This window comes from Neopsephotus bourkii, unplaced genomic scaffold, assembly GCF_033783945.1.
Source record: "Neopsephotus bourkii isolate Nb327-2 ecotype Australia unplaced genomic scaffold, CSIRO-AGI_Nbou_v1 NB_1080, whole genome shotgun sequence".
Lineage (NCBI taxonomy): Eukaryota > Metazoa > Chordata > Aves > Psittaciformes > Psittacidae > Neopsephotus > Neopsephotus bourkii.
In genome coordinates this window covers 1573654-1601340 of record NW_026901568.1, presented here as the reverse complement: position 1 = coordinate 1601340, position 27687 = coordinate 1573654, and the positions used below count along the sequence as shown (strand labels likewise).

Genomic DNA, 27687 nt, shown 5'->3' with positions numbered 1-27687 from the left:
AGAGATCCTTGGCCGCAGAGGTACTTACTTACGGTAAATGAAATTGATAACTGGATGATAGGGAGATGTTACTAAACTCTGAACAGAGGCTAGCATCCACACCTGAGTAACGTGAGGTGTGCCAGCCAGAAGCTCGACTCCGTGTGAGACTGGTGTATGGCACACTAGGTGAGCGATCCCACTTGCGGGACAACGCAGGGACCTCCCGGCTTTTTGGGAAGAGCCGGCGGCGGGCAAGGCCTGGCGAAACGGGTGCTGGGGGTTCAAGAGCTGCCTGCGCCCTCGGAAGTTCTCCGCAGCATCCGCAAAGCGAGCGGTGCCCTGCGGGACGGGGCCCGTGTACCACACGTGTCCCACCGAGGGCACCGACCAAGGCGGGTCCTGATCCCACGGACCGAGGCGCTAAGGCAAGGCCCGGCGCCCCTCCCACCGCCGGCGCGGCGCGGCTCTGCCACCTAGCGGCCAGCGAGGGGAGCAGCGTGGCTGGAGGGAGCCCCGCTGTTCTGCGCACAGACACCGCTGCAAGGCTTGGCTCTGAAAGCCAAGAGCGCCTTTGAGCGCTCGGGGTGCGGACCGGTTGTGTTCGATTTTGTCTGAGAAACAACCAAAAAGCCTTCAATTAAAGCCCTGGTTTAGGACACAAGTGCTCTCAAGTATATCCACAACCATCTGCCAGCATAGCTCTGCTCCTTCTATTGTCAGTAGCTTTAGGGTTTGGGCACACCACCAGGTAAGAGTAAGATGAAAGATGGATTGGGTGCTTCACACTGATGCTTTTATATTCTTAATCCTTCTCTTCTCGTGACTGGATGATGGTAATGGCTGGTAGGCACATAATGTTGCAATCTTTGTTTTTAGAGTTGTGCTAAAGATTATTAGATAATAGTTACTGAGTTGTGCTAATGCTTAATATTGCATCAGTGCTTGTTGATGCAACATCAATCTTTACAAATCCCTTCTTACTCCCAGCTGTTGGATAAAGAAGAAAGGGGACCGGGATATTTTCAGTCATCCTTCCCTGTTGCTCACCACTGCTTTTGGGTGCCTTTTATCCACCCTGAACATGCATGACAGCTTCTGCTTTCACTAGCAGAAATGCTGGGAAGTAGTCCGATGGTTCCTGGTAACTTGGATCTTCTAATTTCTCCTCTGTTCCTGTATTAATATGTGCATCTCAGGTTCTTTGCATCTGGTTGAAACTTTTCACTGTGATCTAGACTAAACAGTTGGATTGCTGGTTAGGCATTTAGTTCTACAGGGTTATATTTATGGTGCAGTATTTTGTGGTGTTTCTGTAACTCAAGATAATTATAATGAAGTTTAGACTAGTCTTAGGTGAAGCAAGATATTTAATATAAGTATATATTTTTAATATATCTACTTATATACAGTGTATATATATATGCATATATATAGTAGACAAAACTAAAAGTTTTATGTATTGGTTTGTTCTGACGTACTCTATGTAACTGATTTTGATGATTCTTTTTTCTCTCTATTCCTAAGGACTTTGCTGCTAAAGTAACCCTCAGTTCAGCTGCTTTCCTTCTTAGTACCTCCGCCTTATGCAGAATTGTCATCTAAAAGAGAAAAAAAAAGTAGGAGTAAAATTGCAAGTTCTTTCAGAGCATTTTATTATAACATAGAAAGTGCCAGTTCTCTAGGAGCAGGATATGTAATGGGTTTAGAGAAAATGAACAAAGAAATAAATCCACGTGAAACTTACTCCCTTGTATTAATGCAACTAGTATTTTTTTCTTCTTAAGGATTTCTGGAGTGTCTACAACAACATTCCTCCTGTGACACGTGCCTCCAATATGCAGTTACCATTTAATGCAAGGTGAAGGACAGACCCTTTGGTATGTATGTGTTATCGGGAGATGCTTCTGGGAATGGGCAGTGACAAATCCTGAAGTGGTAGAAGGAGATAGGCGTGGGACAGGAGCATCTTGTTTCTGTTGCCTGCAAACACCCGAACTTAAGAGATCTATGAAAGAAATACCCTAAGGATCTTGTTAAGCTTAAAAATGACATGTACTGAAGAGTCCCTATTAAAAAAAGAGGCTGTAACTTAATTGTTCACCCCTGAACACATATGTAAGAAAGAAGTGAAATGATGAGAGAGTTGCTGAGCTAAAATACGACTCTGAATTTCAGTTCAGGAATACACAGAATGTTGTTTCTATCTGAATTATTTTTAACTCACAATTTTTTTTTCTTTCCACTGAAGCTGGTGTAAGAGTGATGCAAATGACTGATGGTCCTTAACTCTTCTTCACCTGTGCAAAATTATGCTTCATAAGCATGTCAATGCACATATACCTTGGATTAAAATTAATTTAAGGCATTATGAAGTGATTCATTGCAGCAAATTCCCACTTGATTGTAGGGTAGTAATGGAATAAAGTATAAATAATTAATGTTTTCCTTCCAGAAGTTGAGTTTTGCATACCTTCTTCCTGGTGCGGTTCTGTCACATCTCCAGGAGAGAGCTGAGCACTTCCTGAAGAGTTTTGGTCAAGATTATAGAGTTCTTGATCATTTTATGTCTAACTGCATGGTCACTTAATACAGGATGATTTCTGTCCTGATCTACTGAAGAATAAATTTCTAGAACTGTGATTGCTCAGGATAGCTAAACTGGGTTTGGAAAAGTGTTAGTGTCTGTATAAATCAAGCGGACCGTTCCGTGCAGGTCTCCCTATCTTTGTAAGGAGGAGTGAGAGCACTTCTGGTTTTGTTTTGTTGGCTTTGCTATTTTTAGTTTTCATTTGGGAAGTGACTGTGAGAGGTGTGAAATGTGAAGAGTACTTCTGAAAATGATACACCCGTTTTGAAACTGGCAAAGCAATTTTGTATTTTAGGAAAGGGATTACAAGAGATCTCATCTGTAACCCAGTAACTCTTCAGCGATTGCTGCCAGGAAGCTGTTCTCAGATTACAGTTACAGTATCCTGGTTAATTGCAGCATTGTTGTGTAAATTACATTAAATGAAAACAAAGTCTGAAGAAAGAATTGAGGACTGAAGAGTTTTGAAGATGTTTCCCCCCCCCCCCCGCCTTTCCCTAGTGTTTGTCTGGATTGATAGGAGACCATTGGTCCTGAGCAGTCTCTATAGGTTTCATGGGGGGGTTTAGATGTTCCAAAAGTAAATTTTAGGAAATTCTTTTAAATTTGCTTTGCAGATTTCTAACAGGAAACAAGAAGCCCTGGTTTAAAATCTTATAAAAAGAATTGTGACAGAATAAACTTGAGAAGCTCACAGGTTTGTATGTTGTGCCTTTGTCATGACAAGGCAGATTAATAGTTATGTCTGCCCTGACCCTGGATAGCTTCAGTCTTTTTTATCTTATAAGAAGGGCAATTAATTTCTAGCTGTCACACAACTGAAGTGTGCTCATGTTCTTTGTTAAATTGGGTAAGCTTCAGAGTAATAAGGTGCTGCTGTGAAAATATGCCAGAGTTTTTCCAAAATAAAAGGTTACCATAGTAAAATATGAAATAGTTTTGTGGCTTTTTCCCATACAATATGCAGCCACTTCAAAGGTGTTCTGTAGTCAGGGAAAATGTAAGTATTTTCTAACACACACAATTTAGGAAAGGGATTAGCTGTTGAGAGATAGACTTCATACGAACAATGGAAGAATTACCTCTGATGTCAGAAGTCGTAGTTTGAGTCATGCTACCTGGAGTTAGTAATTGCATTTCCAATGGGATTTTTCTGGGAAAATGAAATCCCAGACACAGGGTTATGTGGATGTGAATTTGAATGTTTATTTTCACTGCTCTGTTTCCCATAACCGGGGAGAGGAAAGCGATGCCAAAGGAGGTGTACGAACAATGAAGCTCCCTAAAAAAGTACAGTATGTTATACTGACTTTTTACTTAGACTTTGTTTAGTAAGGGGGTTTCTTTTAAGCACACCTGATACAGTTGTTGTAAAGCTTCTTAGTTCTGATATCACCCAACACAACAACTGAACACTATTTTAAGGTCTATAACCTTTTACGTTAAGACAGTGAGCAAAAGTTTGTCATTTGTTGGTGTGTTATAAAGCAAATGAAAGCTGTGGTGTTATACTCCATCTCGATTTGGAAACAGTCTTTTTATAATCACCTGACATAAAGTTTACAGTTTTATAATTCTCATAACTGCTTTCTTACAGGCATGCAAAGAAAAGTAGAACCATCTTTTCCTGATAATATTATATGCTAAGTTATGGCCATAACCTCAGTAATGCTCTTCAAAAGTCCACACACAGACTCTAGCACAACTTCCAGAGTTTCACTGAAATGCTCCTAAACTCTGTCAAACTCAGTAAGACTATTTCTGCCTGGCATGGCTTGTTTGCCCCTCGGTATGGCTGTGAGTAGCATCGTGACTTTCTGTAGCCAAATGTGGACCAAGATGGTGTTTCCACTGATAGCTCATCCCATCTCATAGCTTGCTCCCACTGGAAAGGGAAGACATTGTTCATTCTTTCCTAACCCCTTTTGCACTGGCTGTGGTACTTATCAGACTGTTTTGTGAGCCAGCTTAATGCACTCTAATATCACAAAAAGTATCCTATTTACTATTTTAAGTTGAATATATGGCCAGGAGAGGGCTTATTGGTGGGCATAGGGGGGAAAGAAAAGACAACTGGGATCATCCCTCTCTTTTTTTCATTTAAGAATGTGAAAGATAAAATCTGTTCAGTAGGGTTGTTGTTCTAGCACTGCTGAAATAATGGGGTTTCTCTTTGTGCCCCTAATCAAACACATGCGAGTAATCTCTGTGAACTGTTAAGGAGAGGAAATATGACCTCTTCACATGTGGTGTTTATGTGCGTGTGTGTGTGTGTGTGTGTGAATTCTGCATCAGGCCTTTAAACATGAAAAGTGGAGTGTCAGAAAAATGTGACAGCCTTGCAGAAGGCATTAAATGCTGAAAGACAGTACTGGATATTTCAGCCAAAAGTTAATTGTTTTTTGCCTGTGGGCTCTTTCCCCGTATGTGGATTGCAGCTTCCCTCCCTGCAGCCCCAGCTGATCGCTGAAGACTGAAATTTTCTTTCTTCTCTTATATTCCAAGGTGTGAAGATAGTCAGAAGTGACAAGTGGTTTGGGGAGTCTGAATTACTGGGTGGTGAATTTAGGGACCTCAGAGGCCGAATGACATCCCCTTTTTGAGATGAAGGTTCTTTTTGATCTCTCGAGCTACCTACATCATGTCCCAGGTCACTTCTGAAAGGCTTAATTGAAGGTGAACTTCAGTCAGCTTTTAGTGTCTCTTGAAATAACATAAAAATTAATAACGCAAATAATACCTTTATGCCTGTTTCTCTTTTTTTGGCTTCATTCTTCATCACATGTGCACAGAGCATCTTCTTGGCTAAAATGTACAGACCTAACTCAAAAGGTGATACGCTATAGCAGCCTTGACAAGGGTGTGGAGGGCGGAAAAATGTACCCTTTTCTAAAGATACCAGTCTTTCAAGGGGTATTAAAAAGGCAACAGACAAAATACTGTCACTTAAATGTTGTGGTGTGTGTGCAGTGACACTACTTGTATGCCAGTTTTTATATGAAGACTAATACACTTTAGATCCTCATAAACTTGATCTGGCAACTGCTTGCTGCTGCATGAAGTGCTTTCTACCCTTGAGACCATCAGGACAACTCAGAAATAGTGAGCACTGTGCCTGGTAATGACAGTGGGTGTGCTCAGCCCCATCACTGTCTTTGAGCTGTTCGACTGGCAGGCAAATGACATCGTGATAGAGGCTGTCAAGCTTATGTCTTCAGCCTGCCTCGGGAGCCATCACATCAGATGGTCCTGCCCATAGAACAGCTTTACATGATGCATTGGATTAGATGTTAATGAATCACAGAAATCCTTTGTATTCTGAGAGATAGCTTAGGAAACACCATTAAAGTAGCTTATTAGTTTATCATCTTTGAGGCTGCTTGCATTTTGTTTTAACCTGGTGCATTTGGTTTGCTAGATTTCTTAATAGTGCTAAAAGCTCAAGCTAACTTCAGATATCAGAAAAGGCATTCCTTAAAAATAGTATATGAAAAAGTCATTATGGTGATGCAAACAAATATATGTATCTATGTGTTCTTTTAAATAAATAAATACTGTCCCTGTAAACTCACACTTTGGAGCATTACGCTGGTCCAGATGCGTTTGAAGTTTTGTATGGGCTTTGGATTGGGTGGTAACAAGTCTCAAAAGCAAGTAACAGTATAATTGGTCTAAAAGCCATAGTAAAGTGGCAGGTAGCTTTCCCCCCCTGTTTTAATTCTTTAGCAAGCATTTGAATTCGTTGAAAGACGGACTGATTTCATAGCCAAGGCAAAACAGAGATCATGGTTAAATTCTAAATCAGTGTAATTTACTGGTAGGGTTTTCAGGTACTTAGGGGTTAGTGATGCCTTTGTGTAGGCACAAAGAGTCACAAGTGGAGCCTTATGGTCTTTTATTTTGGGAAATTCTTGGGAGAAATCTACTTTCAGGCTTTGCATACCTGGTGCATTCAGGATGAGTTGTGGACTCAGGTACAGTGAAGGTAAACTTAAATATTTATTGGAACAATTCCGTATAGCACTACGTATTTCTAGGGTCTGAATTCTTGTTGCAATTGGATTGAAGAAATTAATTATATAACACAGCACGTACTTACAATACTCTTTTGTCTAGACAACCTGAAAACTGACCTAGCGAGCCTAACTTTTAGATTAGAAAATAATAATGCAAATGTAACTTATTTTTCTTCTCCCTTTCTTAGGCTGCAGTTTGGGAAGAGCTACTGTTAGCAACCACTGGACAGCAGTTCACAGACTGGTGTGCAGCAGGTAATTTAAAAATGATTGAGGCAATCACGACAGATTGAGCTCGAACACAGAACATGGAAGCTCGAACACAGAAACATGCTAAAAATGAGGTATAGAGCTGGAAATCATATTCACACCTCTCATCATTAAGAAGAGAACAAAGTATTCTGGCTGTTTTAGCACAAGACTTGCACTCAAAAGCCTGCATCCCTGAGAAGCCAGCAGGTTTTCTAGTTATTAAATATCTGTGTTAGCCAGTATTGAAATGATGAATATTCATTCTCAGTGACAGGATTCTGGAGCCCCAAATGACACTTCCCTACAGATTGTTTGGACTGTCACTGTTGGAAGCAACTAAATTGGGTACATGCCCCCGTAGTCCCTTCTGGTTAGGAGCTGTCAAGGGAAGCAATGGTGCAGACCAGAAGCAGAGGGAAGCTGTATGGCTTGCCGGTGGTGATATTAAAAGCCACAGCAGGGCTATAACACAAACCTGGCTGTCTTGAACCCCAGGTTAGCAATATTTTCATTATTAGTTAAAAACACTGCTTTGGTCAAGGTAATCTCTAATGTAATCGAATTTGCATAGATATTCTTTAAATACTTTGTGAGCAGGAAGGGTCCAGAAGCTTGGCAATGTTATCAGGTGAGCTCAGCCAGTGGTCATCAAAAAGGTGCTCAAGGATGGCACCCTCTCAACAGAAAGCAAAGAAAACTAAGTTTTCTCTGCTGGCCAGAAAGGACATGGTGACCCAGACAGAGGTCCCTCATAAACATGTAACTGTCCAGGTGCCTGGCTGTAGTGAGTGCCAGAGCCTGTTGGTGATGTTGGATGGTGGCTGTGTAAGGTGTCACTAGGTTGATGATTTTCTCTGCATGGTGGCAGAGCTACAGGAAGAGATGGAACAGCTAGAGGAGCATAAGGGAATCTAAGGAGGAGATGGCTCAGTCTATATGGCAGCAAGGCCTGCTGTGCATCAGGAAAATCATGACAATCACCATCACAGAAACGTGTGATGTTTCCAGTCACTGCACATGATTGGAGTGCTGCAGTGGATGGCTCAGGCTCTTCAGAAGGGATAGGCAAGGAAAAAGAGGTGGTGGGATTGCACTGTATGTCAGGGAGTTGACTGCCTTGAACTCAGTGTTGTGAGTGAGAAGGCTGAATGTTTGTGGGTGAGCATCAGGGGGAAGGCCAACCAAGTAGGTATCCTGGTAGGAGTCTGTGATAGACCACGTAGCCAGGGTTAAGCTACAGATGAAGAAGCATTCTTCAAGCAACTAGGAGAAGTTTCAGAACCACTTGCCCTTGTTTTCATGGGTGACTTTAACCTACAGATGTCTGCTGGAAGTACAATACAGCAGAGAAGAAACAATCCGTGAAATTCTTACTTGCTTGGTTTTTTTAATTCTTCATTATTTCTTTAAAAGGATATTTTGACCAATTGTTTTTCCACTCAGATTGTGTTTGTTCCTGTTTCATTAAGATAGCAGGTTTTCTATCTTAAAATATAGAAAGTACTAGATAGATACAGTACTTCTATCCTGTACTGAGTTAAATGCAGATGTGCACAAAGATGGCATGCTGCTTTTCCTAGATGTGCTATATGTAGAGGAATACTGGCTTGGTGAAATGTGTTTTCAATTTTCATTTTGAAACATTCCTGTTGTGCTAAGATTTACTCACTGGTTTTGTCCCAAGAGGAAAAGCACTTACACTGCATTTATTCTAATATTCAGCATAATCTGCTCTTGCACTGACAACGGCACATGTACTGTAAATGTAAATAGTCAAGTGTTCACTAAACAATTGACTAAAAAGAACATGTTTATATTGGTACTAAACCTGTCTGGGGTGATGTTACTGTGTTTTAGTTGCACTGATTTCAGAAGAGTCCTCATTCAGACTAGAATGAGAAATCTTTCAGTAGTCGCAAACTCCACACCTCTTTTATTTAAGAGATGAGGGAGTTTAATGGTTTTATATTGTATGCTTGCTTATTATATTTTTCTGTACATTCATGAAAAAGTGTCATGAATCATTTCTAATGCATTAGACTGATGCATTAGAAATCACCTCATCTTTTGAGGAGAACAGTAGGCCTGTGCCTGCACCCACAAAGCTGAGGATCAGAACTGCTGTTGACTTCAGTGCAAAGGAGGAGATCCCACCCCAGGTAGTTTCAAGCCAGCAAGGCTTCCTAACTGACCTTAAACAAAATTACAGACAATAAATGGATTTTAAATTGCAGCATGAATATAAGCAGGATTAATCTTTAAAGGTTTGTCCATAGTAACTGCTTGAGGTGTTGGTTTGTTCTAATACACTATGAAAGACTGATGTGACACCTTTTACCAGAAGAAGCTGCTTGTTAGAGGTGAGTGGACACTCTACTGACCATTAATTCATTGTCGAGAGGTTTTTGTTCGGCAGCTGTTCAAGTTGCACAATTTCCACATCTTTAGTATATTAAGAGGCAACTGTTAAAATAAAATAAATTTAAAAATTAGAATTGCACATTTGAGATTTATTTTTACAACTTGGTCTTTATTTATGAATTAAACCTGTGCAGTTAAGGAGCATTAAACAAGGTTTCTGCAATCCAAATGTCTTGCTTCTGTAATTGCTGTCTGAGATTAAATGTTACCAGTCTTGCTTTTTTAAACCAGTGCATTTTTCAGTAAAGCTCTCTTCGAATCTGTTTTGTTCACAGACTAAACAGCCTTTAAAATATTTGTTGTTTTCACTTGGAGAACTGCTTTGTTGAAATTCATTAAATGAACCCCTCCACTACTTAAAAATCATCTAAATTGTTTAAATGGATAGCAAAGAAGAGTCTACAACTTCCTGAAATTCATGAAAATGAATTTCTGATGGCATTTCAATACAATATTCAACCATTTAACTTCTATGTTCAGAGCACAGAAACTCCAGGTTGCTGCCCTAGTGGAATTGAAGAAACCTGATTTCTTCTTGAGGTGGTAACAAGGTCTGGTTGATACCTGCCTACACTGGGACGAGGTCTGTGGGGTTTACCTGGTGTCTGCTGCTGGGGCAGGTCACACTGAAGCTTTCCATGAGACTGGAGCACTTGTTTGCTTTACCCAGGCTGATTTTAAGGATTCTGTAGGAACTTCATGTCCTTGATGCAAATTGTCCTGCCACCCAGGCCTGCTTGGTGCAGAATTACCATCATGTGGGGATAGTCTCTGTCCTGGGAAGCCAGGTGAGATGGGAGGTAGGGGGAGAACTCTGACTGGTGTTAGAAATGTTCATAGCACCTTGTCAGAGGTGCTCTCAGCATCTTCGTAGGAAAGCTTTGACGCTGGGTGGTGGTGAGCTGGCTAAAGAAGAACTGCTCACCTCTCACACAGGCACAAGCATGGACTGTAGGAAGGAAGCATAGGGATGCATCAGGAACATAAGCCCAGGGAGAAGAAATGCTGGTTGAGCTGTGGATGCTGAAGCTGCTGGGGTAGATGGAGCCAGGAGGGACTGCTGAGAAACAGTAAGAGGAATGAACAGCTTTATCCTTCTAGCACCTTTTGTACTGGTTTGCACCTTCCCAGGGCTGAAGATGGCCGTGGCAGCATGAGCATCTCTGAAAGCTCCCTGTGTCTCCCCAGGCTGTGAGACAACTGCTGCTGGAAGGATTAGTTGGGAATTTCACTTAGCAGGGATGAATGGCTGTCTTCTGGGGCTGGCTAATTAACAGGATTCTACTCTGGTAATTAAATAGCAGTTTGTTGAACACAACTTAGTTGATGGAATCTTTGGAAAACATAACAATTAGCAAGCAAGGAATGGCAGCTTTGCCTCAAAAGCCTATCCCCAGGCAGTTGCTGGTATGGTTTTAACCTTTCATTCTCCAGCAATGAAGGTATTGATGCTATTGGTATTTAACTGTTTTTGTTGCTGTCATTGGACAGTTTGTTCTCTCTCTGCTGTTGCAGCAGCTGGTTCCTCTAGGGCTTCATCTGGGCTGCAGAGGCTTGTGATGTCCCATTTCACATATTGCTCTCTGAGAAAACTCTGGTGCTGCCTTCTTAAAAGCCAATGCTGTGTTGTTCATGGGAGTGTTTGCCACCCTGAGAATAAACACTCTGCCCTGCTGCTGCTGCAGGAGTGCTGGGGCTGCTGGCTCAGCTGTGCATGCCTTTGCACAGCCCAGTCGTGCCTCCTCTGTATGGAGGAGGGTTTCCATCACGGTTACTCCATGCACAGCAGCACTGCCCTCCCTCTGAGCTACGTGTGTTGGAGAGATCACACAAAGCGCGTGGGGTTTCCTCACCAGGCGCTTGCACCATACACATGCACTGAAGTAAGTTGCAGCTGCATATTAAGGCTTTTCTCTGCCGGGCTTTCTCACTTTGTGCTGTTGTCAAGGGTTTTTTTTAACTGCCTTTGTGAAGCGGTCATGGAAATGAGAGCATATCAGAGTGAAGTATTTTGTCTATGGCGTGTTTGCACTGTGGAGGTACTCGTGGAGTTTTGTTTTGGAGAGCAGTGTTGAAAAAGAGCATAGGTGGAGCAGGAGTGAGTAGAGGAGAAGGTGCTTCTATGTGGTGTGATGTGCCTTAGCAGTGTTGCAGGATTGCTGTGGAGGAGCGCATCAAAGTGTCCTCAATTTAAAGCTATTTCATGCTGTGGGCTTTGCTCGGTCTTATGACTGCTTTCATTTTAGTGTGGCAGGTTCAAGACAGGTTGGCACACTCCTCTCAGTAATAATTAGCTAACTTAATACTTCAGAGCATGGAACACAAAAGCTCTGCGGGTCAGAAGGGGCTCAGTCAATGCCCTGCCTTTGCCAGTTGATGGGAGTACAAAAGAAATCACTTTTTATATTCTTCCTATGGCAGGATTGACCAGAGGGGATGAAGCTTAGGAGCTGTCTTAAAACACAGACGTGTCTGTGACAGGAAAATTACTGATCCTGAGCAGCTTATATAAACCCTCCCATCTGCACCTGCACAAGGAAGGGAGGTGTTTTTGAGTGGAAAGTGTTCATGTCTTCATCCTTACTTTTTCCTCCAATGATCCAATGATTCTCTTAGGACAATGACAAAGAGGAAATGAGATTAGATAAACAGTGGGAGATCCCACAGCTTGCTGTAAAAGCCACCTCCGATCTTCACTACACTTTGACAGCTCTCAATTTCCTAATTTGACAAGTTAATGAAGACTGGATTGTTTCTGAAGCCGTACGTACCATGTTGCTCTGCACAGGACTACCCACATCAGTACCTTCTCACCCATCCCTGGGAGGGAGGCAGTGTGTGCTGGAGCCCAGGGCTGGGGGCTGGTGTTTGTGGCTGTGGTGTTGGTGCAGGGCTCTGCAAGGTGCTTCCATGCCAGGATACAAATGGACTTGCCTCAGGTGCGTCTGTTGTCTCCCAAGCAGCTGTCCTGCAGCGTTTGACCTCCCGGTGTTTGGCTTGGCTGGCTGGTATGTTGTTTCCTTCCACTCTCCTTGAGGGTGTGTGCAGGCAGTGGAATGGGCTGGCCAAGCCAGTCAAGCTGAATACAACAGGAGACGTCCCACTTGTGTCCTCACGCACAGCATCCCTGGAGCAGGAGGGTGGGCAGGTCACCAGCGTGACCCTGCATCCAGCCTGGTGCTCTGCTCTGAGACATGGGGCTTTAAATGTGGTGGGGAAATGAGGTGTTGGGAAGAGTGTCAGTGGGAAGTGCAGCGCTTCTGGAGCTGTCTTGGGTTGTCTGCACAGCAGCAAGGCCAGGAGCAGTTTTGGGTCTTGCTACTCCCCCTCTAAACTGCTCATTGCAAGCCCAGTGCCCACAGTGTGCTCTGTCTCATGGAGAAATTGGGAGAGAAGAGTTTCCGTCACAATCCATAATTAAGCAAATCGAAGCAGGCTGGAAGCAAAGAGCGAAGTAGGTATCATTCATCATGCAAGGGGGCCTGGAGTATGTTCCAGCTCATGATGTGTAAGGGAGAGCAGTGTTATGAATAGGCATGGGATGAGCCCCCTTCTTTTTGGATCATGATTCTGTGTAATAAACATGCAAGACAATTTGTATAAAATAGTGAGGATTCTTTCCTAGAGGAGTCACTTAAAGCTATATTTGCACATCAGGGAATAGTTTGTAGGAACATTTTGTAGTTACATTTCCATACAAGTGTGCAAACAGAAAACAACGCGGTCAGCAAGTGATGGATGGTGTGTGTAAACCTGTGCAAGGCTCTGCTCTCCCTGGGCTTGTAATCATATTGCACAGCCTCCCATCATTCTGGGGAAGCATCCAGCCTGGCACACCATGGCTCTGCCTCCCCCCACTGCAGTGGTCAGAGGTGTGGGGTGGATCACACTGCAAGCACCATATGAGGTAGAAGGGATTTTTTCTGAGTGTCTTTTGGTCATGAAACAGTGGGTTTGGAGTAGGAAAACCCTGACCTAAAGGCTGCTGGCTCTTGCCAACATTTAAGAATAAGATTGCCTCTAAAAGGAGATAGTGGCCTGCCATGTAAAGCGTGAAATGATCTTGCAACGCGCGGTGAAGTCATGGTCTGCTCAGAAGTTTGCAGGCTTTTGTTTAATTTGGGATATTTCTGGGGGGGATTCTTTTGTTTTGTTTGCTTTCAGTATTTCTCAGCTAGCTGGTTAGCTGCTCTCTACACCCTACAGCAACAGTAGCAGCACCGCTTTTCTGGCCTTGTGTCTTGGATCCCCATTCCCTCCTCTGGCTGTATGGCAGGGGGTTACCAGGTGACTCTCCTGGAGCTCCGGTGGGACGCCTGACTGAAGGAGCCCAGGGCAGCCCCTTCTCTGTGTTTTCAGAGGCAATCAGGGTGATGTTCTTCCCTCTGGAGTCAAGCCAATGACAAAATGATGTAAGCATCCTCACTGCCCTCGCCTCTGTCCTTCCCCCTCCCTTTTCAGCTCTTCTAGCTGCTTTGTCCCCCCGAGCATCCCTCTGGCAACTCTACCTCCTTTGCACACTACTGGAACCAGCCCGAGGTCTGTGGGGAGATGACCACTGCTCCTCCCCTGCCTCCTGCAGTGTATTCCTCATGTAAAGGGAAGAGAGAGTCAAACCCCAGCCAGAGGGATGGATGTGTCCCTGGGGGCCCAGCCCTTCCTCTGCAGTGTGGAAAATACCTGGTGGGGAGCAGCGAGGGCAGGGCAGGTTATTTTCACAGAATTACTAGGATTTAGAAGGGGTTTCCCTAATGGTTTTTATCAGACATGGAGCCTGAGGAGGGCCCTCTTGACCTGGTTTTGGCATTGGGGGCAGCAGCCCCTTTGCAGTGCTGACAGCCCGTCTCCTACACTGGTGCTGACCTGTGCAAATGGGGTCCTGAGTTGGTTGGATACAGCACCTGATTTTCCTGAGTTTTGCCTGCTAAAGCAGAATCTCTTCCAAGCTGGCGCTGTGTGCTCCAAGGAGCAGAAAGCTTCTCTTTGCCAATTGCATCCAGACCTTAATCTTGGGGATTAGGCCTCCCTCTGATCCTCCTGTGAGCACGAGATGAGCTGAAGGCTTGAAGAAAAGGTCTTTCAAAAAGCATGGCTTTCCCAGCACACCTAAGCAGGTTGTCAGCACACCACAGGACAGGGAGCAGCATCTGACTTCAGCGTGTGCTCATTCTGCTGCTCTGCATAGGAGCCATCCCTGGCTGCCTGCATGGAGCTGCTCCCACTGTGCACCCAAAGGTGCCAGATGGAGCAGGGGTTGCTCTTGGCATGTGGCACCCCCAGGGCTCTTACTGAGGGAAACTTGTCGGAGCTGTGAGGAGGTGGGAGTTGAAGTTCAACATTTGCAATAGTTTTACTGTTCGAAAACTGCAATGGCTTCCAGATTCAAGAAAGGGTTTTATCTTCCTTTTCTTTCTCCCTACTGAAATAAAAGAGCCATTAGAGATGGTCTGTAATATGGACAACACATGTTTGTCCAGTGTTACCATTTATATAGCAGCAGTCTGGACAGGAAAGCCCACCATCATCTAGGAAAATAAATTATCTCTGCTGCTTCCTTTGAAGGTTCTTAAGTTTTGGACATTTTGGTAATTAGAAACTTATTTAATCTTTGGATTTTTTTTTTTTTTTGAGGGTTTATAAATGTAAAACCTGAACTGCTCGACAAGAAAATACCTGCAAAGAGTTGAAAGGAGAGGGCCCTCCGGTGCAGGGCTGGCACTAGAACTGCCATGAGATGGCACTGCAACACAAAGCATGGAGCCAGCCCGCCCCTGGATGAGCTGCTCTCATCCCGACGGGTGTGCAGGAAAGAACCCTTCCTGGTGGGGGAAAAAGATGCCAGGGAAGAGAAAGGACTTATGTAAGGATAATTCTGCTATTAGTCAGGGGGAGCTGTCATGGAGCTGTGTCTGGACTGGACTTTTCCTGCTTACACAAAGCACATAATGCTGTAGGAATTCATGTATAAACAGTGCAAATAAGACGGATGGCTATCTAAGTTATGAACAGCAGTAAGGAAAGAGATTTTCTGTAACTGCTGCTGGCAGATTCAGAGTCTTTGATTTCTGGCAGGTTTCTGAGCATAACTCACGTTAAAAATAGCCACGGTGTAACTTACTTCTTGACTTGTGTGTTGAGCATACACAAAGCTTAAAGCTGCTGTGCCGCCTGGGTGTTGTTCCCTGGGGATGGGACAGGACCTCTTCCTTGACTCTTTGCTCCTGACAGGATTTGGGGAAAAGCACTTTGTGTCCACAGTGAGGCAAAGCATCATGCTCATCACAGAGTGCCATGTAACACCATTGTGTTGGCGACATCTCTGCTGCCGTAAATGAAACGTTCTTGGAAAATCCTATTGCCAACTGTTTTCCTTAAAGATAGGCAAAAAGCCTGGGGTGGTGCATGCTACAATTTCTAGTTAATTTGTAATGAGACATACTAAACCAAGGAGGGGGGCTCTAAATACTGTGAGCTGCTTCTCCCCTCTGTTGAGCTGAACAGAATATTGCCTTCCCCCTCTTCTCCCCACCTAGAAATCTGCTTTTCTGGTGCCAAGAGTGGCCTTGTCTAGGTCTAACTCTTGGAAGGTAAACACTAGCACATCAAATCCTGTCAGAAAGTAAGTGTGGGCTGTGTCTCCAGGCTTCCCCTATGGCACTGAGAAGGTCAGGAGCAATTCTGGAAGAAACCAGCAAAGCCCATGCATGTGTTGATGACCTGTACTTGCCCAGCACGGGTGCCCCTGGTGATGCCAGGCTGGGGGTCAGCCGGCTGTGTTACATGAACACTTCTTAATGCAGTTACAACTTCAGCATCCCCTGGCTGGTGCTGGGCAGACCCCTCCACCTCGCACCTTGAAACACCCTCAGGGGATACTCACAGAGACCACCCTGGGGACCACTGTTTTCCTGGGTTCCCAGTAGGAAAAGGGCTTGATAAGGAGTAGCCTGGTGCTGGGGCCAGCTTGTCAGTGCAGAAGTGGCAGTAACAGGTTGCAAAAATCCACCTTAGCTCAGACACCTCACTGCTGGAACTGCTGATTGAGGTCTGCTCTTCCCAGGCACCATGACCTGCATATCCTTGCCTGTTACATAAAATGCGACAAATAAAAGCAGCCTCTTGTATTTGACCCACATTTCTCTGAGGCCCTTTCTTCTTCCCATTTATTACCCCCCAGTACATGCATTTCAGTCCAGACAAGGAGCAGAGACAGGACATTTCTCCTTTGGGAGCCCAGCCCAGCAGCCAGTGCTGATGAGCAGGCAGCTACCGCATAGGCAGGAGGATTGGTTTGGGTTTTTTTTCTCTCCAAAGGCACAAAACTTGGTTTTTAAGGGTGTTTTTTAAATGGGACTTTGGGGAATAATTACCCTTTATGCTACTTCAAAGAAGTCCCCAGCATGCTTAGTGCTACCCTCAGAGGACTGTGCCTGTTAGGAAAAATACGCTGGCTTAAGCATCCTGTAAGTAATACGAACTTTGACTGATGGTACTTAGTGCAAATGGGCCAACAGTCACATGGCTGAGCCTCCTAATGCCATTCAGGATATTTTTGCACCAATTGCACCCTATTCATCAAAATAAAATGCCAATAAGTAAAGCATTACGATGCTTTCAGAGGGGATTGTGCAAAGGAAAGTAGGTGAATTCTGCCCCCAAATGGATATTCAATCTTATAACAAGTATTGTATATTAAAAAAGGGAGCGCCTTGGCTCCTTGCCATGCTGCAATTGTAGGGCTAATGTTTTATCTCCATTATCTTTTGACTGCTCTCCTGCTTCCGTTGCATGTGGACACTGAAACGAAGTGACTTGTGGCCAGCTCATCAGGATCTATTTCATTAGGTTGTCCTCTGTAGCCTGTGTCCAGTGTCCTGATAAGAGCAAGGCAGGATGCTGTGAGGACAAGAGGTGGGGCTGCAAGGGCTGAGGGAACAGCCTGGGGCCTCCAAATTTTCCCAAGGGATTGCCTGCCTTCAATGTTTTATTTAGGGATTGTAAGGGAGAAGCTAAAGGTGCATCAGGAGTACCTCCTACTTGCACGCTGTGAGCAGCATCGCCCAGCTCAGGCATCCCTGGGACATGCTGGAGCTCAGCCCCTCTGGTGAATGGATTAACTGAATATTTCTTCCTTCCTTTCCATACAAGCAGCCAGCCATGGCCCCAGCCTGGGTTCACAGTGTTTGCTTGTGCAGTGCATCCTGAGATGTCTGGTGCCGATACCTGATACTGTGAGATGCTGAGGGTGTCACCTGAGGGTGATGGGACCCACAGCTCATACCTGTTACAGCCAACCCCAATAGTATATAATTTTGAACAAAGTGGGGTTTTCTTCTGTCTGCATCCTGAGCCCTTGAGTTCGTGTTTTCCACCTTTTCTCCAAGGCTCCAAGGATACCCATACTCTTTTACCGCCCCTCCCCAAAACTTTTTAAGGGGAAGCCAAGAGCCTTGACTATCTGACCCCCAGGACATGGCCCTTTAAAGAAGCCAGTTACCTGCAGTGAAGCCTGCAGGAGCTGGCAGCACTATGGGGGCAAATGATGGGGTTGGGATCCACTTACAGGGAGCAATTGCTGGATGCAAGGGCCTTTGGCTCCGCAGCTGAGCTGCCTGCATATACCTGGCAGCAGTGCTCCAGAAGTTGGCATGGGCATTTCTGGCTGCTGTGGTTGTCCCATGGAGGAGCTTATGCCACCATACAAAGGATGTATTGAAGGGCTATGTCTGTCATGGTGGGGGACTCAGACAGCCATAGGTGACAATGTCAGATGCTATGCAGCCCATGGTATCAGAGACGAATGGAGGGACACAAAAATCAAAGCCCACAAGGCAGGAGTGCAGAGAAGCTCTCCACTGCTCCAGCCTGTTTCCAACCCAGTTAGTCCTGCCCTTGCCGCCTCTACGGCAGCAGCAGGGCCCTGGCTCATCACACCCATATCGGTGTGTATGCTTTTTTGTTTAAACCATTACAAATGTAAATGATCCTTCTCAATTACAAAAGCCTGTGCGAACTGGCATCTTTAAAGGAAACTCTGAAAGAGCTCCTGGCACGGTGCTTCTTCAAATATTTGGAAGCTTTGCTAAGTCTCCTGAAACAAAGGCAGGCACAACCTCCTGCTCCTCCACCACCCTCCCTCCTGCAGAGAGAGCACTCTGCCAGTGCACACTGAGAGGCTGCCGCTGCTTGAACAGTGACTGGGTGATGATGCGAGGGGTGGCAAGGGATGGCAAAGGCACCTACCTGGGACAATAGCAAGGGCTGCAGCAGCTCCACTGCAGCCCGTCTCCTGCCTGCCCCTCTTGCACAGCGCTCCCACCAAGCAGCACCTCATGAAACACAATCCTTGCTTCACTGTCTGAGTTCCCTCCTGATTTCCATGCTTTGGCCCTGCTGCAGTGGTATAATCTTCTTCTCCTTATCCTCCACCACCACCTCTCTCAGGTAGCTCGTTCTGCACTAAGATGCCCCGGGGTGATGAGCTGCAGTCTCTCTGCTCCCCACCCCTCAGGATGAGCTGATGATGATACGTTTGTGCTCATGCTGAAAGGATGCATGTGAGCCATTTGGACAGCACATCGCCCGGCCAGATTGGACCAGATGGAAGTGAAATGAATGGTTAAATAAATGCGGTGGCCGCCTGTACACAATGTGATAGTACTTCCAAAACAATGAAACATTATTTCAGATTTGATATCTGCTATCAATTGAGATTGAAGGTATTGATCGGAGCTGATTGCTGGGGATAATCAGAAAGTGGAAGGGTAACTGACTGTCATGTCCCTCATTGATCAGGCATCACAGTTCACAGCAGCCAACATTATTTTCAAGTACTTTGCAGCATCTCCTCTAATAAAGAAACACAGACTGACTTATATGTGCTGCCGTTTAGAGGGTGGATGAGGCTGTTCTCAGCCAACATGTCATTGCCTTAACCCAACTGAAAGGTCATCAGCAGGAGAGTGCCAGGGCACGAAAGCACAGATGTGTGTTTGCATGTGCGTCCCTGTGAGCCAACACGGTGCTGTAGGACCAGCTCACTCCCTGCTGCTCGGCTGCAGCAGATATTAAAGTAGGGCCTCTGAGACAGCGAAGGCACTGCACATGGGCCACATGCCAGGAGACCATGACCTCCTCTCTCTAGGTTATTTAAAATGTTAAAGCAACAAATATTTTATACCGTGTATTCCACCAGGGCTCGCTAGGAGCTGATCCAGAAAAACTGTCCTGGGAGAGGAGCAAATTGGGAAACATCCCGAGTTGCTGCAATCAAATCCACAAAAAGCTCACATAAAATTCTTACATATAATCAGAAGGATGGAAAAATTACCTTATTCCCTGCTGTGCACTTCAGATTAATATAACCAAACATTATTCAATCCTAATACTTACAGTGACCATGGAACATCTTTCCGTACTTACTAGGAGCACACGGATAAAATGGCTTTTTTTCCTAGAGGACATGTATCTGCTGTTGTTTTATAACAATCTGCTATATGTGCAGTTGGATTTTAATAATCTGTACTAGCTGACATTGCTGCTTCTCACATGCAAGCTGTTTTGGGTAGGGACTGCTTCCTATGAACAGAAGTCCAGTGAAATGAATGGGATTTAGCTGCTCAGTTTGATTCTTGTGCCTGAATACCTCAGTGAAACTGACCACGGAGTGGGTTCAGGGATAAAGGTACTAATACTGACTCCACAAAACCCTAAGCCTTGGGACACCTCATCTCCCACAGCTGTGACACAGAGGGAGGTCTCAGGTGCTGCTCATCCTAGATGTGCTGTGCAGCTTCTTCAGGGATGCTCTCCAGAAGAGAGCTCTCTCCAGAGGAGGAGGGGGTTACCGTACATGCAGGATTCCTCAGACATTCTCCACCTGACTGTTATGTACAGGCAGATTTGGAGGCTTTTGTGTGTTTGTCTCAGATTTCCCAATGTCTGATAGCCTTTTGGGAGCTGCCAGATGTCCAGAGGCACTGACCTCGGCCGCTAAGCATGCATGAGCTCTTCCACTGCCAGCTCAAAAGCAAGTCCAGTGCCTCCATTATCATGGGGCTAGCCATGCACATGCTGTCTGGTCCTCTTAAGAGCATGCAGGAAGCCCAAGAGGTGCCAGTTTCTGCCTACACACCATACCAGCAGGACAGCCAGCATCAATCAGAGTGATGCATCCTGAAGTTCTCATCCTGGTGGGCAGCACTATGTGTTCAGGTCCTTTTAGTACTGTTTCAGCAGCAATATATTGGTGGAAAAACATATGCAGGAAGGAGCTAATATATTTTGTGCACATATGTAAAGTGTTGCTTCAGAGAATCTGTGTCATGCATAGGGTCTTCTCCTTGAGCCCTTGCTCTAAGCCCCAAGGTTGCCTTCTTGCTTATAAATTGGACTTAACGAGCTGCCCTGGACTGTACCCAGACTCCCTTCCCACTTTTGGACGGTTAAACTCCATTTCAGTCAGTTTTGGGCACTTGTCACCCACTGTGGTTGCTAAGCTGAGCCGAGCTGTGCTCCTCTCCTTGGGTTTCGGTCTGCTAAACAGCTCAGCCCAACCTGCTTTTGATTTGCTTCACCTAGACTCTTCAACGCTGCTGGTGAACCGAAACACCCATCACTCGCTCGCATCTCGGGGCACAAGCAGGGGTGCCTGGGGACCGCAGCTGAGGCATAGGACTTTCATAGTGATGGGTGGCAGCCCCAAGGCAGCAGTGAGGGCGCCTGGAGAGGTTTCTCATCCCACCCAGGTTTCCTTTCCTGGAAAGCGAGGTGGCTGCTCTGGGGTGTGTGGGCTGCAAGAGCTCCCGGGGAGTCAAACCCAAACTGGGCTGACAGAATAGCTGTTGCCTCAAGCACCCAGAGCAAAACCCACCTGTATTGGAGGCTTAAAACGTTGGTTAAGCAGAGATGGCTGGTCACAGCCCAGGTCACAGCTGAGGCACTGGCTCAGATCATGGTTAATGTGCAAGAGAAACAGAAAAAGTGCTATACTAGATTGGGTCAATGGATTGGTCACTTCAGAGAGAGGTAAATCCTAAAACCAGCAACCATGTGCTGCTTACCTCCTCTCAGATTTTGTGGGTAATCCCAACAGTCCCATACTGGTGGGTTTATGGAAGTGTAAGACTGGGATCCCCTCTGATCCCCCTTTGAAGAACTTCTGTGAGGGCTTCATGCATGCTTCTGAGTGAAGGGCAACTGCATTCTTCCTGTTACATCTTGTGGAGAGAGGATGAAGAGAAGGAGGAAGTCTGGCTGAACCAGCAGTTAGTACTTAAGGATGAAAAAGTAAAAACTTGAAACGTTACAGCATTAATTCACACAAAATAAGAAGCATTTCTCCTCAGCGAGGGGATACATTGCAGTCATACAGTGCAGAATAAGCAGGACAAACGCGCACCACAGCTTAGCGAGACAAGAGTTAAACAACATCAAATCATTCCCCGTGATGGATCATTAAGAATGTGGAGTCTAAATGTGCGGTGAGATTACAGCATCGTGCAGATGTTCCCATACCCGCAGCTTATTTTGCATATTGCAAAGTATACAGATAATTCCTAGTGGCAAACGCACACAAAGACTAGCCTGCCCTGCAGTGAATGCACGTTTGGATTGTTCTACAAGGTGAATTTTGTGGGGTGGAAAGGACTGATATAAACTGATGCCTGGGATCACAGCTGCCTTTAGACAGCAATGGGACATGTCTGCCTGTGACCTCTCCACCTTCACCCAGGCTTGGAGCACAGGAGGGACAGATGAACGGGGAGTGGGATGGGTTAAATAAACAAGAGAGGGGGGACTAAGGAAGTAAACGCAGAGGTTTTCCATTTCTTACATATATATGTTGTAACTAAATTGAAGGCAACATTCCTCCTGCGAATTAGTGTTGCCACGGCACTGCACAAACTACAGCTGTAGGAAGAATTCAGGAAAAGTAATCAGCAGCACAATTAAGCAATCTGCCATAATGACAGAACACAACATTAGGGTGGAATAATCAGAAACATATATATTTTTCCCTTCTTGATTTTCATTTCCCACCCAATGATTTGCTTCTCCAGGGTGTATATAAAGTGGTGCCTGATAAAAATGCCCGTATTTGTCTGCTACAGCTTGCAGATCTTGCTCCAGTGAGGATGCTCATGTTAATTCTTGCCAAGCACTTGCAACTAATGTTATTTTTTACTATATTTGTTTTGAAACCCCAGTGTTTGACCTGCTTTAATCCTGATTTTGCCACCTCGTGTGTCTCATGTAAACCCCTTTAACTTAAAGGATCCAACTCCTTTAACTGGAAAGTGTCATTCCAGACAAGAAAGCCTGGGGCTAAGGCCCCCGTGTTTCTGCCAGCCATCCCACCCCAGGAAGCAGAGCAGGGAGATGGTTCACACAGTGCTCCTGCAGCCTCCAGCTCCTGCTCAGGAAAGGAAAACACCTACACCTGTGAGCAGACAAGGAGAGGATGGGCCTGACCTGATTCATCTGCACAGGCTGTGATCCCAGAGCTCCCCAAGGCTTTAAGAGCCCATGTGGAAGGTAAACTCCCCTCTGAGGACGTGGTTTGGAAAGGGAGAGGACAGTGTAGCCTCTGAGAAAGGGGTCTTGTATGTTTCAGCTTTCTGCCAGTTACATATGAAGGCTGCTTAGGTTAAGAGAAGGCAAGAGAGAAGCTCTTGTGCCACTGTGGGGAGGTAGGTCTTCTCCTTGGGCTCTGCACAGGGGGGCTTACTGGCTGCTGGGAAGGGGCTGCCCTGAGAAACTCAAAGAGAGGCAGTTTTGGTAGAGCCGGGAGCGATGTGTGTGCCCTTGGAGGCAGCAGGGGTTGGCAGGGGGCTCAGTGGGTTTTGTGGTGGTGCTTTCCAGATGGTTAAGTGCTGGCAGTGATGTTACTGGAGAAGACTTTCCCTGTGGGGTGGGAGCACTGTGGTGGTGGTGATGCAGGGCCCTGGAGATCTGCTCCATGGGCATGTTGCTGGGCTGTGGCTAAGGAGAGGGAGCATGTCCTTCTAGCATGGTGAAACATGTGGGATTGCTGCTGAAGGTATTTGGATGGAGTGTGCTCAATGTGTGCTTTGTTCAGTAGGGCCATGCTGATGCTCTGTTATCCTTCCACATTCGTTTCTTCACTGACATTCACAGGTGGAGCTTTTGCTTATTAGTGCCTCTTACGGAAACAGCTTGCTGGTCCTAGAGGTTCCTGGGAGATGTGGCTCAAGTTTGTAACCTCTGATGCAAGGGAGGAACTCGAGAGTTTGAATTTACTTGTGGCTGCCAAAAACTTAGTTTGTATTGGAAATTAACCAGAGAATGTAAATATGTTCCATTGATGAATCTTTACAAATACAGTCCTCTGGTTTGCATTCTGCATAACCTAATGAGTGACAACTATAAAGTTATGTATTTTAGGAATTAAAATCTAATGATAATAAGAGCAGCTGAAAGCATGGTACTTTCATAATCTGGAAAACCTTTTTTTGCCTTGAGAAATAAGTGTAGGATTAAAACCTTTCAAAACCCCCCAAGACAGAGGAGTCCAGTGCCCACTGATGTGCAGGAGGATGTGGGTTACAGCTCCTTTAGGCTCTAATAAAAATCTTAGTGCCACTTCAACCAGTTTCTGATATTAGCTTTTGCATGGCCAATACAGATCAATGTTAGCGGTCAGGTTATGCTATCGCTCAAGTGATGAAAAGCCATGGTACCACTACCCCTTCCAGAGCTCTCATGAGTCCAGCACTGCTGTTATTCTGCATATTCCTTTTTCATCTGTGAGACTGTCTTACAAACATGCACTCACACATGTGCAGAGCTGTTCCTCCTTCTCCTGTGTGCCCACGTAAGTGGAAATCATCCAGAGCACCATGTCCAGGGAGCAGAGATATGTTTGCAAAGCTCACTCACAAAATCCCAAACCATGGAGGAATGCTGGGTTAATTTTTCATCTGCATATCAGCTGAAAGTAATGTATACCCCAAATTAATGCAGACAATGCTGAGTCTGGTCTGCAGGCCCACTGTATTTTTGAATTCTTTTCTACTAAAACTCAATAAAAACATGGGGGTGGAAGGTGCTGCTGGGAATTTGCTTTTTGTTCTGCTTAAGTGCTGTATTTCTCAGCAGTCTTCAAGTTTCTCAGCATGAAGATATTGTTACATTGGAGCTACTGTGGGTTTAACACAATTCTGAATTTGCAGGCAAATGGATGTATTGTGTTGGGGCTTATCCACAGAGGACTGTGAAACTACAAATTACAGCCCAGCTGTACTCTCTTATCTGGATTCCCTTTTTTTCCCCTCATGTGCCTGAGTCCTCCCCTGTTCACAAGTAGAAGGTGCAAAGAAGAATGTGAGTGAGAAAAAGAGATAGAGGCCCAAAGTCAACAGGGATGCTGACAGTGCAGAAACCCTGCCCATGTCTATGGATGCTGCATTCGAATGGGATGGGGTGGCTGGTGGCTTTCTTAAGCTGGATGGAGCTACAGTGTTTTTCATTAGCAGAGGATGTGATGCCTCTGGATTTAGTGGTTTTTGTGACTGCCTGGGGACTTTCTCCTGTAACTCCCTAGAAAACCAAGGCAGGCAGATTAGTATTCAACACATCCACTGAAGGTTTCTCCACCAAGCAGGAAGAAGGAGCCTTTCTTTTGAATAACTAAATATGACAGTAAAACAGAGGATCTACTCATTTAATTTTCTCAGCTATTCTTCATCCTCATTCCTCTTCCTTGAAGGGAATTGTAAGCCACCATCAGGTTCCTATGGGACAGGCAGGAGGTACTTGCACTCCATAATAGTTTGAGACAAGGCTTTACCACCTCTTCCTAGCCCCAGACAGGTCTTGCCTACCTTGTCATCACAGTTCCACAGGCAAGGCCAGGTGATGTACCAGAGCCCTGTGCCTGCAGGCACAGGGAGACAGCACTGGAACAACGTCTGTCTGGGCAGAGGTGCGGCTAATATCTGGGACAAGCTCTTGGCCACCATTCTTTAAAGCAAAGGGCTGTATTACCTGATTTCAGTGACACTCTGGACACCTGCTAGCCAGTAATAGGGTGAAAACTCAATGACCCCATGGTAATATTGTTATGTTTATTTGCTTCCTTTCAAATGGCTGTGGATGTGCAGGATGCTGACAAATTGGACCTGAACTCATGCATTTACTTGACCAGGAAATAAATATATCAGAGTGATAGTACTTCTTTGGACTCTTTTGAGACTTGGGAGTCGCTGGCCACTCTGTTTGCTGGCTCAGTTTTAGCAGCAGAAATGTCCATGTGTTCTGTCAAAGCACTTTACTTGTGACAGGCAAAGTGCTGCCCTGCGCTGGAAAACCATTCAGAGCAAATAAATGCATTAGTTGAATGCAGAGTATCTTATATTTGATACACACCACTTCCTAATCACTTTACTGAACATCTGGATTGCCTTGAAATAAAACCAGTGCTGGCGTCATCTTCAATTTGGACATGGGTTCCACTTCTGAAGCCTTTTTCCAGGAGAGCACCTCTTGGGTCCTGGTATCGTTTGGGTTGGGTGCTACAGGTCTAATCTAGAGTAAACAAAATTAAGGGTTGCTTTGGTATCAAAGAACAGAAGGGTGTACACAGGAGCCAGCTGAGCCCTTTGGTACTTGTACTCCAAATTGTAGAATCATATTAAAAAGCGCAGAGGTACTAAGGAGTGGAGATTTTTCACGTCTTTGAAACACATGAGAAGGGTCTGTGCTGCTTTCTCTTAGCGAAGTACCCAGTACAGGTGTATTTGGCAGAATAAATGAGAATAATTAATTGCGACTGTTAACGTGGTGTACTAGAGACTGAAATTAAACCCATTGTGTTGGTAAAAGATGTGAAAGAACACGCAGCATGCAAAGACAGTGGCTGCTCTGTGTGAGCGACTGAAAGCGAGAGCAAGGAGGATGACATAATGAACAAGAGATGCGTTCGCATCGTTGCAAGTTGGGCTCGGCTGAACAACAGCAAGAGCTATTTGCAACATCCTTTTGTCAACATCTGTTTGTCTTTGAGTCCATGAAAGTGGAACAAATCTCATTAACTTTTTTTTTTTCCTTGTGTTGAGATTTTTCAGGATTGTTTCTGTTATTTTGGCAGCCAAAATGATGCTGGAATGTTTCACTTTTTTTTTTCTTCCCAAGTTTTTGAGCCGAGTTTTTCAGTTGAGGTTTGTCACATAAATCATGAGGTTTTACTTCTGCTGCTAGCCAAATCGTAATCCTTATAAGCCTTTTGTTGTTTTGTTGTTTGTTTTGTTTCATTAAAGCTCCAGCTTCTGAAATCATTAGAATGCATGAACATCTCTACTTCTGCTGTCATGTGTTTGTTTTTCCTGGAGTTTCTAGCACTGAGAACTGTGGAGAAACTTTTGGGTGTCATCTGAAAGATGAAAAATGGAATTCATTAGATTTATTTTCTTTTTTTTTTCTTCTTTTTTTTTTTTTAAATACCAGTTAGATAATTTTTGGAAACTATGACTCACGATTTTGGATGTTTAGATTTGGCAACACTGTAGTTCTCCCTGCCGCTCCCCTGTGACCAGAAGCGTTGGAAGAAGCCATGTGGGGCTTGTCTCTGTGGACAAGTTGCAGCACAGAGAGCTGGGGTGTGAATTCACAGTGCCCTACTTACATTGCACAGATTCCACATGTGAATGAGAACTGTGCAGTACCTGCCCTTTGGAAGTGTTCTCAGGGCATGACTCTATCTATGCAAGTAACATACAGCATGTAGTTTGGAGGCCCTAGAGCTAAGAGCAATGTGCTCCAGCTCATGGGCCAAAGGTAGCACAGCCACTTTGTGCTTGAAACTGCACTTACTAGCATGGGCACAGCTCCAAGGTAAGGATGCTGTGCAGATATTGAGCACCTCCTGGCCACACTGTCCCATGCTGTTGTAATGGGTGGGATGCCTTCTGGGTGCTCTGAGTGATGCTGAGCATCCTCAGCTCAGCCACGAGCTGGCTTCTTTTAGAACACATCCTCTGTATCTCAGGGGTGAGCTGGATGGCTGGTCCACTTTCTGAGTCTGTTGGAGGGGAAAAGGGTGAGGGCCTGTGGCTCTGGAGCTGGTCTTTGGCACACAGGAGAGGCAGGCGTGCTTGCCAGCAACCAGTGGCCATGCAGGGAAAGCAATGACACCTGTGGAGGAATTCCTGAGGCTTGGCTGACTTGGTTTAACATTGAAATCTGTAAGCTCCCCACATCCAGATTGCTATGAGCATGTGTTGACTCTTTGGAGCCACAGGGCAGGCATCAGTGGGATGGGGAAACTATTCAGTGCCCAGTGGAGGACACCTCAGATTAGCTTGGAGCTACCTTGAGGGAGCAGTTTCAAGTCCCTTTGACATTGGGGTAGATGCGCTGAAGGGGATGGGGGATGGGGGGAGGGGGAAAGTCACTTGGGAATAATTCAGC

General features: G+C 45.2%; 1 long non-coding RNA gene across 1 annotated transcript; it reads left to right on the top strand.

The window, feature by feature from the left end:
- Window positions 1-1756: 1756 nt before the first annotated feature.
- LOC133216980 (uncharacterized) lies at window positions 1757-7351 on the top strand. The gene is made up of 2 exons (XR_009726773.1): window positions 1757-1859; window positions 6774-7351. It is a non-coding gene; the product is annotated as an uncharacterized LOC133216980 (long non-coding RNA).
- The last annotated feature ends 20336 nt before the right edge of the window (window positions 7352-27687 follow it).